A 15,019-nucleotide genomic window follows, 5' to 3' on the forward strand; every position below is an offset into this window, starting at 1 on the left:
TTAGAGAATGTAATCCTACACAGCAAAAAATAAACCAGTAGGGAGGAGCAGTGGTGAATAAAAGTAGGAAAAATATCTATAAAGACATACAAAACGCTAAGCAGACGGCATGCCTCACACACTGGCGCCATCTTTAATCAGCTGATTTAATAGTTGGGCTCTTGACCCTTAAACTACTAACTTTAGATTTTGTCTGGCTGTTGTAACTAAGTTATAACTGACAGATGAACAAAGATAAAAGGTGATCATGTTGTGTTGGTTATGTTTTGACGTAATAATTATTTGACCTGAAACACTAAACTCATTTACACTTAGTCATTTAGCAGATGCTTTTATCCAAAGCGACTTACAACAGAGGATTAAAGTTTAGAGAGTTAGATTTGCCTTGTTGATTGCAGCAGCCTGGGGGTTTTATAACATATGATTTGTAGCATTTTCTATAGAATCCAAAATGTTTCTTAAAAGTTCTGTTCAAAATATTTTTTTTAGACACACAGACATCAAGATTCAGCCTGTGAATCTCAACAATGGTGACAATAATAAAGCATGTTGCAGTGCATTCTGGGTGCCACCAATCAAAACTCATTCATGGCTCCCATCATGCATTGCGTTATGAATAAATTATGATCTGAATTGTCTAAGTAATTTCCTTTTCCTAATTAAATATTTAGTTTGTCACCATTGTTGAGATTCATACACTCATTCTTGATGTCTGTTTGTGCCTAAACTAAAAAAAAAATTGTATCTAAACAACTTTTAAGAAATCCTTTGGAATAAATAGAAAATTCTGGATCTTATGTTGTAGAATCACTTGATGATGTAATCAACAATATAAATCTAAGTCAGAGATTAGGCTCTAAATGAGTTTTGTGATTCAGGTCAAATGTTGATTATATCAAAACATAATCAACAACATCTGATCACCTTTTCTCTTTGTTCATCTGGGAGTTATCAGTTACAACAGCCAAACAAAATTTTAAGTTAAAAATGTAAGGGTCAAGAGCCCAACTCAAATAAACACTGATCAACATAATGGTGACTTAAAATCGTGATTTGTTTTCTCCTTCAGTGATTCTGCTTGTTAACATCAGGTGTCTTCAATAATGGTCACTCATCGCTCAATTAATCACTTAATTATCTCATTAACTTTTTATCACTGGAGTTTTTGCTGTGTACCTTTTAGGAGAACATTCTGGGAACCAAAATAAAACTACCCGCTGAAAACATTATTAGAACTTCATGGTAATGTTCTCAGAACGTTTTTAGAACAAAACATTTCTAGCTGGGTCAGTGCCCTTAACATGAATCCACACTATCTTTAATGACGCATCAGATTGGTATTTGATGCAAAGAGCATCTCATAATTCATCATGTTTAGGAACTCCCATGCCCCAAAATCACACATTGTCGAGGAAAATGTCCACTGTAATTGAAATTATTTAGATATTACACATCATTTTTTGGGGGGAAAACGTAAAAAGCAACTTGCACTGATATATCTTATAATATATCAGTGCCATTGTTTTGTCTCAAGATGCACACCAGTAATGATGTTTAAGGCATGTTTATAAAAGCTACTTAATTTAGCTAAGGCCTTATCTTGGCTTAATCTAAGCCATGTCTGTGAAACCAGGCCAAAGTGTTATTATATCAGTATATACTGCATATATTTTTTTATCACCACAGTTAAATTGTTACCTCTATTGGAACTGTTTAACAGACATTTAGAAGTTCATTTTAAAGTGCAATGTATTGAAAATCAAAAAAAAAAAAAGCTCTCTAAAAACTTTCTTGCACTGTTGCAATGCTGTAAAAGTGTGACAATAGGTAATCAAAAGTTCTCGGCACACTTGTGTTCTTCACGCCCACTTTGAACACTTGGTCCAAATACAGGAAATACGATTTGTAATTAGTGTTCAGGTCGAGTAGAAAAGCCTTTGCTCTACACATGCACATCGCTGGGTCCACCTGAAATTTACCTCGCTATTCGAGGGTAAGAAATATGATATAATTAACGTCAGGTTTCAATGCTGATTTTAAATATGCTATTAAACTATTTGTTTAACCAGTAGTTTCCCCCAACTTTGAAGCTGATAATGCTCTCGCGGATGTTTAAACTAACACGAGCAAAGTAATTACAGTGGTAGAGGATTACAAATGATAAAAGGGTTTAGCAGAGCCCTCTGTAGCTTTAAACAAACACCGCGAGATTAAGCGGATGTGTTTTCCTTGCCATTTGTCACATTACATCATTTTTCACTTTGAATGTACTGTAGACGGGATTTTCCAATGGGTCTGTAAGGTCATGCTAGTAAATGTGGCGATCATGCTGATGCATTTATTAGAGTAGCAAAAGTTTTGAGTTCTGAATGTTACAGTATGTTTTCATAGTACATGAAGCTCTTTTATCTCAAAAGATCAAGGAAAATGTGTCTCCGGTGTGATCCCTTTAAAACCTGAAGGACAAATAAGCATTATACACATATGGCACCAACTTCAAAATGATTATTACTGCACACTCTATGATCTCCGTCCTCACAGACAACTGTAGAATTCAAAGCACTTTGTTGAGCGCTTTTAGACAGACAAATACTCCAAAGACCATTAAAAAGAACATCCACATCTGCCAGATAGTTACTGATGCCTATTAAAAGCACACATTTCACAGACTTAAGAAAAGAAAGTTCGGTTTAAAAAATGTTATCAGAGGCAAAGAATCAAAGCTCCAAAAATCCCAGTCACTGCTTTTTTTTACATTTTTATTTTTAAATGATTTCAAGATTATGAACATTGCATATATTTTGAATATACATTCATTTAAAAAATCTAAACTGTTTACTTTTCAGCACATAAACTACTATTGTTTCCCATATTTTCCATACAATTGAATCAAACTCTAGTCGGCATTATTCCAAACGCAGGAAATTACTTTAGTAAATGGCACACAAACCAAAAGAGAGGCATTCATTGAATCCCAAATCAAATATACTGAGCTCAAGATTGAGCGACCGCACACAGGCCATCCCAGAATATAAACTATATAGACAGCAGTCACAATAGAGACGTAAGGTCCCATCTGGAGAGAATGGGCTGTGCCTCTCAATAATTTAGAGGCTTTGATGTTGTGATGCGACACTAGTTCCTAATATGGTCTGACATTCCCCTAAAAACCACCTCGACAGGCCATTGACTGGCACATGGGAACTCATTTATAAAATGTTGCGTTGAAACATTTGATCTTAAGATCATTTCTCCAATGTGTGTATGTGTGATTCAGTATGGAAGCTTGTTTCCGCCACAGAATAAAAAATAAAAAAGGTAATTGCGACCTTTTATCCCACAATTCAGACTTTTTCCTCACAATTGCGAGTTCACATCTCGCAATTCTGACTTTTTATCTCAGAATTGCGTGATATTTAAGTCAGAATAGTGATATATAAACTCGCGATTGCAAATATATGTATATATTCTCTGAATTGTATGTTTATATCTCGCAATTATGACTTTTATAACACGCAATTGGGAGATATAAAGTCAGAATTGTGTGATATAAAGTTGCAATTGCATGTTATAAAGTCAGAATTGTGAGATATAAACTCGCAATTGCAAGTATATATATTTTTTTTTCTCTGAATTGTATGTTTATATCTCGCAATTCTGACTTTAACACGCAATTGGGAGATATAAAGTCAGAATTGCATGATATAAAGTCGCAATTGCGTGTTATAAAGTTAGATTTGGGAGATATAAACTTGCAATTCTGTGAAAAAAAGTCGGTCTTTTTTTCCTTAGAATTGGACTTTATAACTATAACAATTGCGAGTTTATATCACACAAGTCTGAGAAAAGATGTCAGAATTGCGAGATGTAAACTCGAGTTTATTTCTCCAATAACTCGGTTGTTTTGATTAGGTTGGGTTAAATTATTGATCCAATGGGCTGCACTGCTTTTTTAAACCATATTGTAGAGAATCGACAGAATTAAAGAGTTTACAGTCACTCAAGAGGAGTGGCCATTCCGGCTTGTTCAGTTCCCGCTCACTGGTCACCACTAGACTGATTTTGGTGAGAGAAAACATTGAAAAAATCCTCCAGCTTTAAAAGAACAAGTTCTTTCTCCTCTCCTTTTTGATTAGTTTTCTTGTATTTTTCACATGCATTCCTGTCATAGACCAGTGGTGTCTAATCCTGTTTCTCTGGAGGGCTACTGTCCTGCAGCGTTTAGCTAATCAAATTCTTACTAGGCATTCTAGAAATTTCCAGCCAGGCCTTGAGGTAAGTTGGAGCTAAACTCTGCAGGACAGTGGCCTTGCAGGACAGATTTGCAGGACATAGACGAAGTGGTATCTGCACTCAGAGAAAGGCTGGAACTTGTGTGACTCTTTCACATCCACATTTCCAACCCAGCACCGCTGTGAATGGTATAAGCGCAACCTAGAGATATCCAAGGGACTGGAGCTTTAAAAGGGGGAGGGAGTCTACAAACTCTTATAGAAGTCATAGAGCAATGTTTCCCAAGCCTGTTCCTTTGTCTTCATTTATACGTTATATTCATTAATATATAGCCATACATTGTCAATGCACAAATTGCAGTATATTGAAAAATATAAGCACAAGTTTCCCATACGTGGAAATGAATTACGTACTATATCGCATTATATTTAAAGTATATTCCTTATGAGCTGATGAGTTTTATCAGGAGTGTTTGATTAGGAAGAGTTGGAAAATGTGCAGTGTGCTGGAGTGCCTCAAGGAACAGGATTGGGAAACACTGACATAACCCGACGCTAACCCTAACTGGCACACTCCCTTTTGGAGATATCCGGCCTGGAGCTATATCTATTTGGCACCATCGTGTTACTGATTTTGAATGGTTTCTTTTCCAAACTTGGTCTCAACTCATCATTTGGGTTGATAAATAACCTGACATTTTTTCAGAGTGTAGCTGTGAGTGTGTGAGTGTGTGATGTATTAGACCAGAAACATAACTGACACCAATACACAAACACTGATGTGAATGTATGGCCAATATGTTCCAAACATTCATTCGCAAACAGACTAAACCTGTTCTTGTGTTGTGGTAACAAACCTCAGAACTTAAGCCGGTGATAGAGTAATTTTTCATTAAACTGGATGTGTTTTTATTTAGGTCACAAGCTATAAACATTTTGACTCTTAATAATTTGTTTAGCAAGATTCTCTTCTTTTACTCTGCCATGACAGTCGACCTTGAAGGGAAAACTTGCAGTGGAAGAAGACGGTTTATGCTAATGCCCGCTATCGCAGCCCTTTTTGGCAATAGCAAGAATTGACTTGCTTTTTCCAGAGAAATGTTACTGCAGTTGTGATAACTGCATCATTAATCCTAGGTTCCATTCAACTTGGAAGAGTTAAAGTTTCTCTCTAATCGGAAAAATGCTATAAAATGCCACTCGGAATAGGACGACTCTGATTGTGCTACGATGTGTGATGCCGCGTGAACATTCAGTTAAGGCAAATGCATCACTTAATCAAAGTTCCTACATTCAATGATAATTAAACCTGCATTTCGGTTGCTGGAAGACAATTGAACACCTGAAAACCAAACAATAGCTTTGCCATTTTGTTTCCTAATGCAATATCTTCCTATAGCGTCAGGAACTGAATGCTATCTTTCTAGATAATTATACTGGCTTTAAAAATATTTGTCTCTTTGGCTCTATTAGCAAAACTTTACATGCACAGAATGCCACTTGAATTGGGTGTACTGCTAGAGATGTAAAAAATCCAAGCTGTTCTTGAAGGTGATTTATTTCTTTGGTGGAAATTACAATTAAGAATCAGCCAAATACACTATCAATAAAGTAATATACTAAAATCAAGTAATTCGTAAGTAATATACTAAAATCTATGGACTATACTTGTAAGTGTACTATTTGAACACTTCTTGGAACTAAATTGACCATTTGAATGTTTTATAAGTATATTTGAAAGTGTAGCAGTTGTAAATTTTACGTACACAACTACTTTACAAATTTTTTTTTTATTTTTTTTTTATTTTTTTTTTATTGCAATTATACTTTGAATGTGACTGGTCCTACTCACATCGAGAGGGATTTGAAAGTAAACTTAGAGATACTGTTAGCTTACTAGCTACTTCTAGCCTAGTTTTTTAGCTTTTTACAGTAAACTAGTTTACTACACAGCAAAATCCCCAGTGTTAAATTAACACTGCTCAGTGTTTATATAATCCTCACTCTCAGAGTGTTATAAGTAACACTGAAGCAGTGTTAAAGTTAATGAGATGATTAAGTGATTAATTGAGTGATGATTGAGCATTATTGAAGACACCTGATGTTACCAATCAGAATCACTGAAGGAGAAAAAAAAAGAAAAAAATTAAACTTTTTCAGATTTTTGCTTTAGTTGGGCTCTTGACCCTTACAATTTTAACTTTGTTTTTAGTTTGGCTGCTGTAACTGAGCAACAGAACTGATATCTGCCAGATGAACAAAGAGAAAATGTGATCTGGTGGTGTTGGTTATGGTTTAACATAATATTTTTTTGACCTGAATCACTGAACTCATTTAGAGCCTGATCTTAGAGTTAGAGTTAGCCTGAGTTAGAGTTACTTTTTTTGATTAGAGCAGCACTGGCCTTGTACAGGATAATAGTTGTAGCATGTTCAATGTAATCCAAAGGATTTCTTAAGTTATTCTGATACAAAAAAAATTATAATTTCTTTCATTTCTTTCATTCTTTCAAACTTTCATTTAGGTGCACACAGACATCAAGATTCAGCGTATGAATCTCAGCAATGGTGATACACAGCATATTCAGATAAACAGATCAACTCTGAACATTAGAAAACAAGCGACTAAAAAGTCACATAAAAACAGCAGAAATAAAATAAAATAGTAAGAATAAAGGAAATTAACAAGAAAATGTACCTCATTATTTATTCATGCAGCAATGCATGATGGGAGCCATGAATGAGTTTTGATTGGTGGTACCCAGAATGCACTGCAACATGCTTTATAATTGTCACCATTGTTGAGATTCACAGGCTGATTCTTAATGTCTATGTGTCTAAATAAAAAAATAAAATAAAATAAAAAACTTAGTTTCAAAACTGCTTTAAGAATCCATTGGATTACATTGAAAATGCTAAATATATATTCATCCGGGTGTTATAACTCAGTTACAGCAGCCAAACTAAATCTAAAGTTAGAAATGCAAGGGTCAAGAAACCAACTAAAACAAACACTGATCATCATAATGGCGACTTAAAATTTCAGATTTTCTCCTTCAGTGATTCTGCTTAATAATGTTAGGTTAATAATGCTCAATCATCACTCAATGAATCACTTAATTACCAATTTAATAGTTTATACTACAAGTATTCTTGTAAGTAGAACATTCAAGTAAACTTACCTTTAAGTATACTACTAGGTTCCCAATTGGCTACTAACTTTTATGCTTAATATATAACGCTTTAACTGTGCTTCGAGTAGACTTGAAGTTAACCCCTATGTGCACTGCCAGTGGATTTGTGCCATTGATTGTTCCATTTACTTGCTAATTTACTATTTATCTTGATATTTTGTGATTCATCCATCCATTTTTCCGAGCCGCTTGTCTCATGCAGGGTGATGTTTTATAATGACATTTAAAATGATTTATTCTGTGGGAGTATACTTGAAGCCAGTATTAATTAAGTCTGTTACACACTCGCATTCACTGACATATTTATATGCTTTCTATCTCATTCCAGCTGACAGCAGACACATATAATATCATATAATTAGGCATATTATTTTGTTTATTTACCGTATTTTTTTATTTTATTTACCTAATTTATCTCATTTCTCCTCTTTTCTTGAGGACATTAAGCAAATGTGGCACAGCTTTCCCACTCTACACAACAGTGGCATCTATCAAAAGAAAATCCCATTGGTTTGAGATTTCCATTTCCTCAGAGAAATGTCTTGCCACAGAGAAACTAGGATGACCAGAAAAATCCACCAGCCAAGTCTGTGATTTGCTTTCATCTCGTGCCACTATCTCAGCTGGGTGACGGTAAATCTGCTCAAGCTAGATGACCTCAAGCTAACATTATACTCAGGTCCTGCACAGATTCCATAAGGCATAAGGCAAAAGATGAAGGTCCTCCTGTCATTGCTAGCATAAGATGAATGTTAAATTCATGAGGCAGCAGAGGTACAGAAGGTGAGTTGAAAGCATAAAAAATTCACTAGTAATGTAACATGATCAATTTGTAATCTTAACTGGCCAAATACTCCCATTGACTCATGTAATGTGCCTATTGAAACTCTGCAAACAAGCAGATAAATGTTTATCGATGTAATAAAGCATGTTGGGCTGCATCATATTTTGTCTGCAAGTATGAGCATTTAAGGAGACAATGCAATATTTAATAACTTTTAAAGAATGGATTACTGCGAATACAATATTCAAAAACCTAGAGAAATATTATCAGAAGTTAGTGGTGCACCTGTGTGTCTATTTTTTATGAAATATCTTCATTGTACCTCATCTTCCAGAAGACAAGGTGTTAGCAAAGCAACCTGCATGAACAATCCGTGCTCTCTTTCGACTCTCTATTTTCCATTTATCTTGTTCTCTCTCTGGCATTCTCTCCCCTGTGTGACAGTGAATGTGTGTTTTCACCCCTAATTGTTTAAGGGTCTGAAGTGAAATTGGCTCGTTCACTGTCCTCTCTCAGTGGAGGGTGACTGAGCGAGTCTCGGCAGAGTAAATTGTGCATGGAGGGAGTGTAATTGGGCTGTTAGTGGAGCTTTCTAGAATAGCACACAACTCTGACACTCACACTGTGTACAAACATGGCCGGATAAATGATTCTTTTCAATCTCACTGAGACGTCACACTGAATTATTTCGGCCACCCTTCAGGAGCGTGTGGTGAAGAATTTTACTTTCAATAGCTGGACTCGTCTGCAGGAAAAGATCATACTTTCTAGCTGGGTAAAAAATTGGTTGCAGTCAATGTGTTTACATTAGTCTGACATAGACCGACTTTTGAGTATCAGACTTACGTCTGAACCCATTTTTAGCTTATTCTGGCCACAAAAACACCGCCTACTCTTCGCCTACATTATTGCACTATATTGTATTAAAATCCAAAGTTTACCCTACATCATCTTGCTTAGAGCGAAAGTATAAATCATTGGAAATGAAACTTAATCTATTTTTTTTACCCGAAACTCTCAACTCTTTTGACCCTAGGACTTTTTTCGCACTTGAACCACAAATACACACACACACAAACATAATAATAATAATAATAATAAATAAAAGTTTAATGGATTCGAAGAGTTTTGTTGTTGAAATTTAAAAAATTTCGTGGGTCAATTTGACCCTCATAGGGATGAATGAAGTGCGAGGAATGCTTCAGTACACATAGAAAAACCTAAAAATGACTCAAAATTCAAACTAAAGAAGCTAAAATTTTACCCCAAAAATGATTTTATAATGTCTACATGTGTATCTGAATGCATACTGAAGAAAAACTGGCTTTAGGACCCAGAGGAACAGCTCCATATAGAGAAGGCCATAGTGGCGAGAGTCATGAAATATCATGTAATATTATTATTTATTTATTTTCACAAGAGGTCGGCAAAGACACCCAATATAAGATATTTTTAGGTGAATTAAAAGGGATGAAATTGTGAGTTATTTTGAATTTGCTTAAATTCAAAGTTATTAAAAAGTATGCTTAAATTACTATTTATTTATTATTTATTGATCAAATCTAGCAGTTTGAAGGTAAATAAAATAAAAAATAACAAACAATGTCCAAAGAAATTCATTAAAAAATAGACAATTTTTTTTTCACAAATTTCATTTTATCAAAATGAAATAAAATAGGCTTTCTGGACAAAAAAAAAAAAAAAAAAAAAAAAAAAAGTATAATTTTAAGGCGTCAGGTCTTAATTTTAGGTTAATTAGGTGTCATTAATGTTAATCAAACAACAAAACACAGCAAGAAGAATTATTCTGTATTTAATTGATACAATGAAACATTCAATTTATTCCATTTCTGTAGTATTCCTGTACATGAATACTGTTAGACCCGGAAACCTGAAAGCACTCTTTCTCTCATTTGTTCATTATGTTTTTGACAACATTGTCGTCTGTACATGTGAAAAGCAAAGAGAAACCTTTTCTGTTTTTAGTTCATTGTTATCGTGTAAACGTGTCCTCGGACCCTGAACTCATTTTATTTTAATAATTGCTGTGCTGTGTCAACCTGTGACCAACTGTACTCTACACACACATTTTTTAATAAAATATTTTAACTCTAACTTCCTTGAAGAGGTAACAATACAATTATGCCCTTCTTTTAGGATTTTAGGTAATAGATCTTGCCACAATTTACGTGCACCACCTTTTCACTCTGGATGTTTTATATTCTCACATTTTCCTTTTTCATGTGTGTTTGTGGCTGATGTGAAGATTTTATTCAACACATTACAAAATAATCACATTAAATAAATGTCAAGGTCTCCCCCATTCATTCCTATGGTTGTGAACAGCCAAGATATGACTTTTTATGACCACTTAGACTCATCAAATGTACCTTTTTTTTTTCTTTGTTCAGATGGCATATGTTTTGAACCACTCGATTGAGGTAATCATTTTTATTAAATAAGTACAGCTTGTAATGGTTTAACTTCAACACCCCATGGTTTCCTTTAAAAAATAAAATGCATTCATAAAAAATGTCAATAGCCTCTTTAGAAAAATTAAGAAAAACAAAGAAGATTTGTGCTCAGCTTACATAGACCGATTTGCAAACTAATACATTTGAGTAACACACACACACACACACACACACACACACACACACACACACACACACACACACACACACACACACACATAAAGGCTATCAAATAATTTTACATTCAGAAAAACAAGACACGTCCTGCTGTTTTGAAAATCATCCCAGTGGCTGCAGGGACACACAGATACAGGTCTGATAAACAGCAGAAGTTTGCTTCTTTAAAGCACATCCTTATCTGGTGGGATGCATGACTGTAATAAGATCCAAATATAACAAGTAGAAACAAAATGTTGGCACTCTTGGATGCAGCTGAAAACACACAGAATAATCTCTCCTCGGCTCAGTGTCAGTATCCACAGCGCCACCCTATGAATTTAGTTGTACCAGCAAGATTTAGGTGAGGGATTCACTGGGAGAGTACACTGTGTGGTCGAAAGCGAATGCCAAATACCAAATACCATCGCATCTAACTGGTAGCATCATAATAGTCCCACACTGAAAGTTACACGGTATATTATGACTTTTGCAGCTAGTTGGTGTGATAGCAAATTACATTTTACATTTTAAATAATTAGAAGTGATTGTCACACATCTTTGACTATCAGAAAAACAGTTTGCAATGCCATCAGCCAATCAGATTATAACTGGTGAAAGCAACGTGGATCAGACAGCCAGTGAATAGACTCTGGGCGTTACCTGTCTATGTGTAAAATTAATATGAATATTCATACTTTAATATGACAACAGAACAGATGGAGTGCAAGGCAAAAATGTTATATCTAAAAATGACTCTGGTTTAGTTGTGGACCATTTACGCTCGCTAAAGGTTTGCGATTTGGTTGGTCGCTGATCGGCAGGGCAAGAGGGAATGCATGGATAATTATTATAAAAAAATTTTTTTTTTTTTTTTTTACAAGAAAATCCTACACCAAAAAATATTTGATACTCAAAATTAAAAATTAAAAATAATAATAATAATAAATCCTGTGAAAATAATTTCTTCATCCCTTAAAATAGCTTGAATGTAACTTTAAACCCTTGCTTCGTTTAGTCTACGTGGATATACATATGCAAATTTGTCTCTGCCTCCACCCAATCACACCAGCTCGGATCACCTGATCAATTCAGTCAACTGTAGTAAACGTTACACAGTGCCGAGTAGAAATATGCGTTTAATTCAGCGATATACGTTTGAACTTGAAGAAAGTAGAGGATGAGCTCCCTCAGTTGATACTCTAATAATATCATATTGACCAGTACAGATTTGCTAAACACTCCAGTGCGTAGGTGGTTTGCGTTCGGTCAAATGTTTCTATGTACCACGTGTTTTTGCAGCAGTGAGAAATGTAGCCAATCACAGTCATGTTTGCTGATTTCTTGAACGTAATGGCCAATCTCTGTTTACTGTAATTTAGTCAATCCACTCAAAATGTTGATATTTTGTTCAGCGCTGAGTTCTGCATCCTCTCATGAACAAGGAAAAAATTATGCATCTACATTGTCAACAAACTCTCAGAGTATAAGTAGACTGTTCGGTGTTAGTAGAATAAGTTGTAGAGTTACTTATAGTCAGTATGTCTGTTGGCGGACAACAGTGGACCATCAATATAAAGTGTTACAGAGTGAAAATTCCTTCTACACCAATTGTTTTCCCCAACATTTTCCACAAAATTGTTTTTTTTTGTGAGTAATCACATCATACACAATCTCTCTACTACGGTTTAAAGCGAAATGTCCTGAACTGTATCTGCCACAGCCACATTAGGGAAGCTTGGTCAAGGTCATCCAGGATTGTATTACAATGTGTTTGTTATCAGATGGTTCATTGCCATCAATAAACCCTGCGCATGGATCTTTTCCGTTTTATGTATTCAGCCAGCGTATCCACATAATGACTCTCTGTCATTCAACCCATCATCATGAGGGGAATGGATCCTTTTTCATTTTATATGAGCTAATTAATTTCTCCACCACACTTTCCACCGTGCTTGACTGTGTCCAGGATCGTGGCCAAGGACCTTGACCTTGCAGCTGCTGGAAATTTAATAAGTTGTGAATGGCTCTCAACCACCGCTCTGATGGGTGTCAAACTACCATTAAACAACGCTAATGATAGTGTGGATTTGATTCAGAGCCATGAAGGTCAAGGCTTGCGATTAATAAGTCATGTTCTGGCCACAATATGCTTATTTCAATGTATAATTGTCAAACAGTGACAAAACCTTTCGTTTTAAATTATTTGACGTGTGTACAGTACTTGTGATTGATGCTGTAAATGTGTAAGTGGGATTTTGTTGCAATTACAGTCAACACTCACTTGTGGAAAAGTTTTTTTTTTTTTTTTTTTTTTTTTTTTACTTTACTTGCTGATACTATAATGTAATGAAATAAAAAGCTAAGTTACGTGCACTTAAAAGAGAGCACACACTTAACTATGGTTCATGACACAGTTAAGTACACTTTTAAAAAGTGTACTTTGTGATAATTTCAAACTAAAAGTTTATTAATGTAGATTTAAAATCATTATACATTCATTGTAGATAATTAAATTAGCTTATTTTAAAGTGTTAACCAACTTACTAAAGCACTTGTAAAGTAATGTTTTAACTGTAGTGTATTTTATAATATTACATTTAAGTTAAAACATGTTTCATTTTCATTTTTTTTTAAATGCATGAAATACAAGTTTGAATAAAAATGACACTAAATTATATTTTACTTTACCATTTGCTTGTCACTACATTATTTAATTAATATATTTTTTAAAGAAAGTATTAGTAATTATGAAATTTTAAAGATGTGCCTTATGTAAAAATATCACTCTAAAGTTCAGATAATTACATTTTAATTTACTTGTAAATAATATTCAATAAGTGTCTGAAAACATTACATTCACTTCAAACATTATTTTAACATGATATTTCAGTTTTTATTTATTTTCATAACGGCCATACAAGTGAAATTTCACAATTCAGATTTTGTTTATTACCACAGCAAAACTTTATATTAAAGCATGCCTTTATTCAAAAAGTTACATGTCAAATAAATATAAAATTGTTTTATTAAAACATTTATAAAAACACAAGCATTCAACACTAAAAAAATTCTCAAAAAAAAATGTTTCTCAAGTAATTATTCGACTAGTTGGTAATAAAATAAAGAAGCAAATTACAGGAAATAGACGACATAAAAATAAAGATACAAATTAAGCATGTTCATTTGACAGCAACATCAAATGTTATGGGTAAAAATATTTGGGTAAACATTCAGAAACTGGAAATCAAAAAAATGGACTGAGAAGCAATGGAATAGTTTATTTTATTTTCCTTTATGCCTAAGTTTGTTTGATAGCTGAATTTGGTCATGTGTGTTTACATTCGCTTAAAACATGAAATGTTCAGATGAAGATCTCACAAAGATGAACATTTTGACTTCCCTAGTTGCTGGAGATGGTGGAGATAAATGTGTCAGTGAATAAAACAAAGCAAGAATGCCATCCAGAGAAGAAATGTTATTATCCGCAGACTGTCACTCGGCCTGACACTGCAGTCTAGCTGATGGCCATTCATGCTGACAACATTATGGGTAACAAAAGAGCAAGAAAGTGAAAAAGGAGAAGGACAGGCTTAAAGTTACTGCCTGGATTGACAGAATACAATTTATGAAGGAAGAATATTGAGATTAGTTATACTAAAATATATGTGTCTCACAAACAGGGTCTAAAATTGCCCTCGGTTCAGGCCAAAAGGGAGTAAAAATTGGCTTTGGACAGTAAATAACCTTCCACAGAAAATGCAGTGAAGTAAAGCCTAAGACTCCACAAATGTGGAATATTCCTCGCATAAAGTCAGCAGAAACAAGTAAGGAAAGTAAGGAACAAGATTAGATGGGTTTTCACATTTTTATGACAGGTGCCGATGCCTATCTGTGCATAACTCAATATATTGGTGCATATGTCACCAATATGCCGTGAAAAACAGCTAAATAATATTTTTGATAATACTTTGCAATAAGGTTACATTTGTGAACATTAGTTAACATAAATGTCTCGGTTTCTTACAGTATGTAACCTTCGCTCCCCAAATAAAGATACGAAGATGTTACATCAGAACTGAACTGATGAATTGAGATCTCGCCTGAGAGCCCAATCACCTCCGAGTGTAAACTAAACGAGCCAATGGACGTTGGCGTGCAAGATTCGCAAAGCGGGTAT

This window comes from Leuciscus leuciscus, assembly GCF_965113295.1.
Source record: "Leuciscus leuciscus genome assembly, chromosome: 1".
NCBI lineage: Eukaryota > Metazoa > Chordata > Actinopteri > Cypriniformes > Leuciscidae > Leuciscus > Leuciscus leuciscus.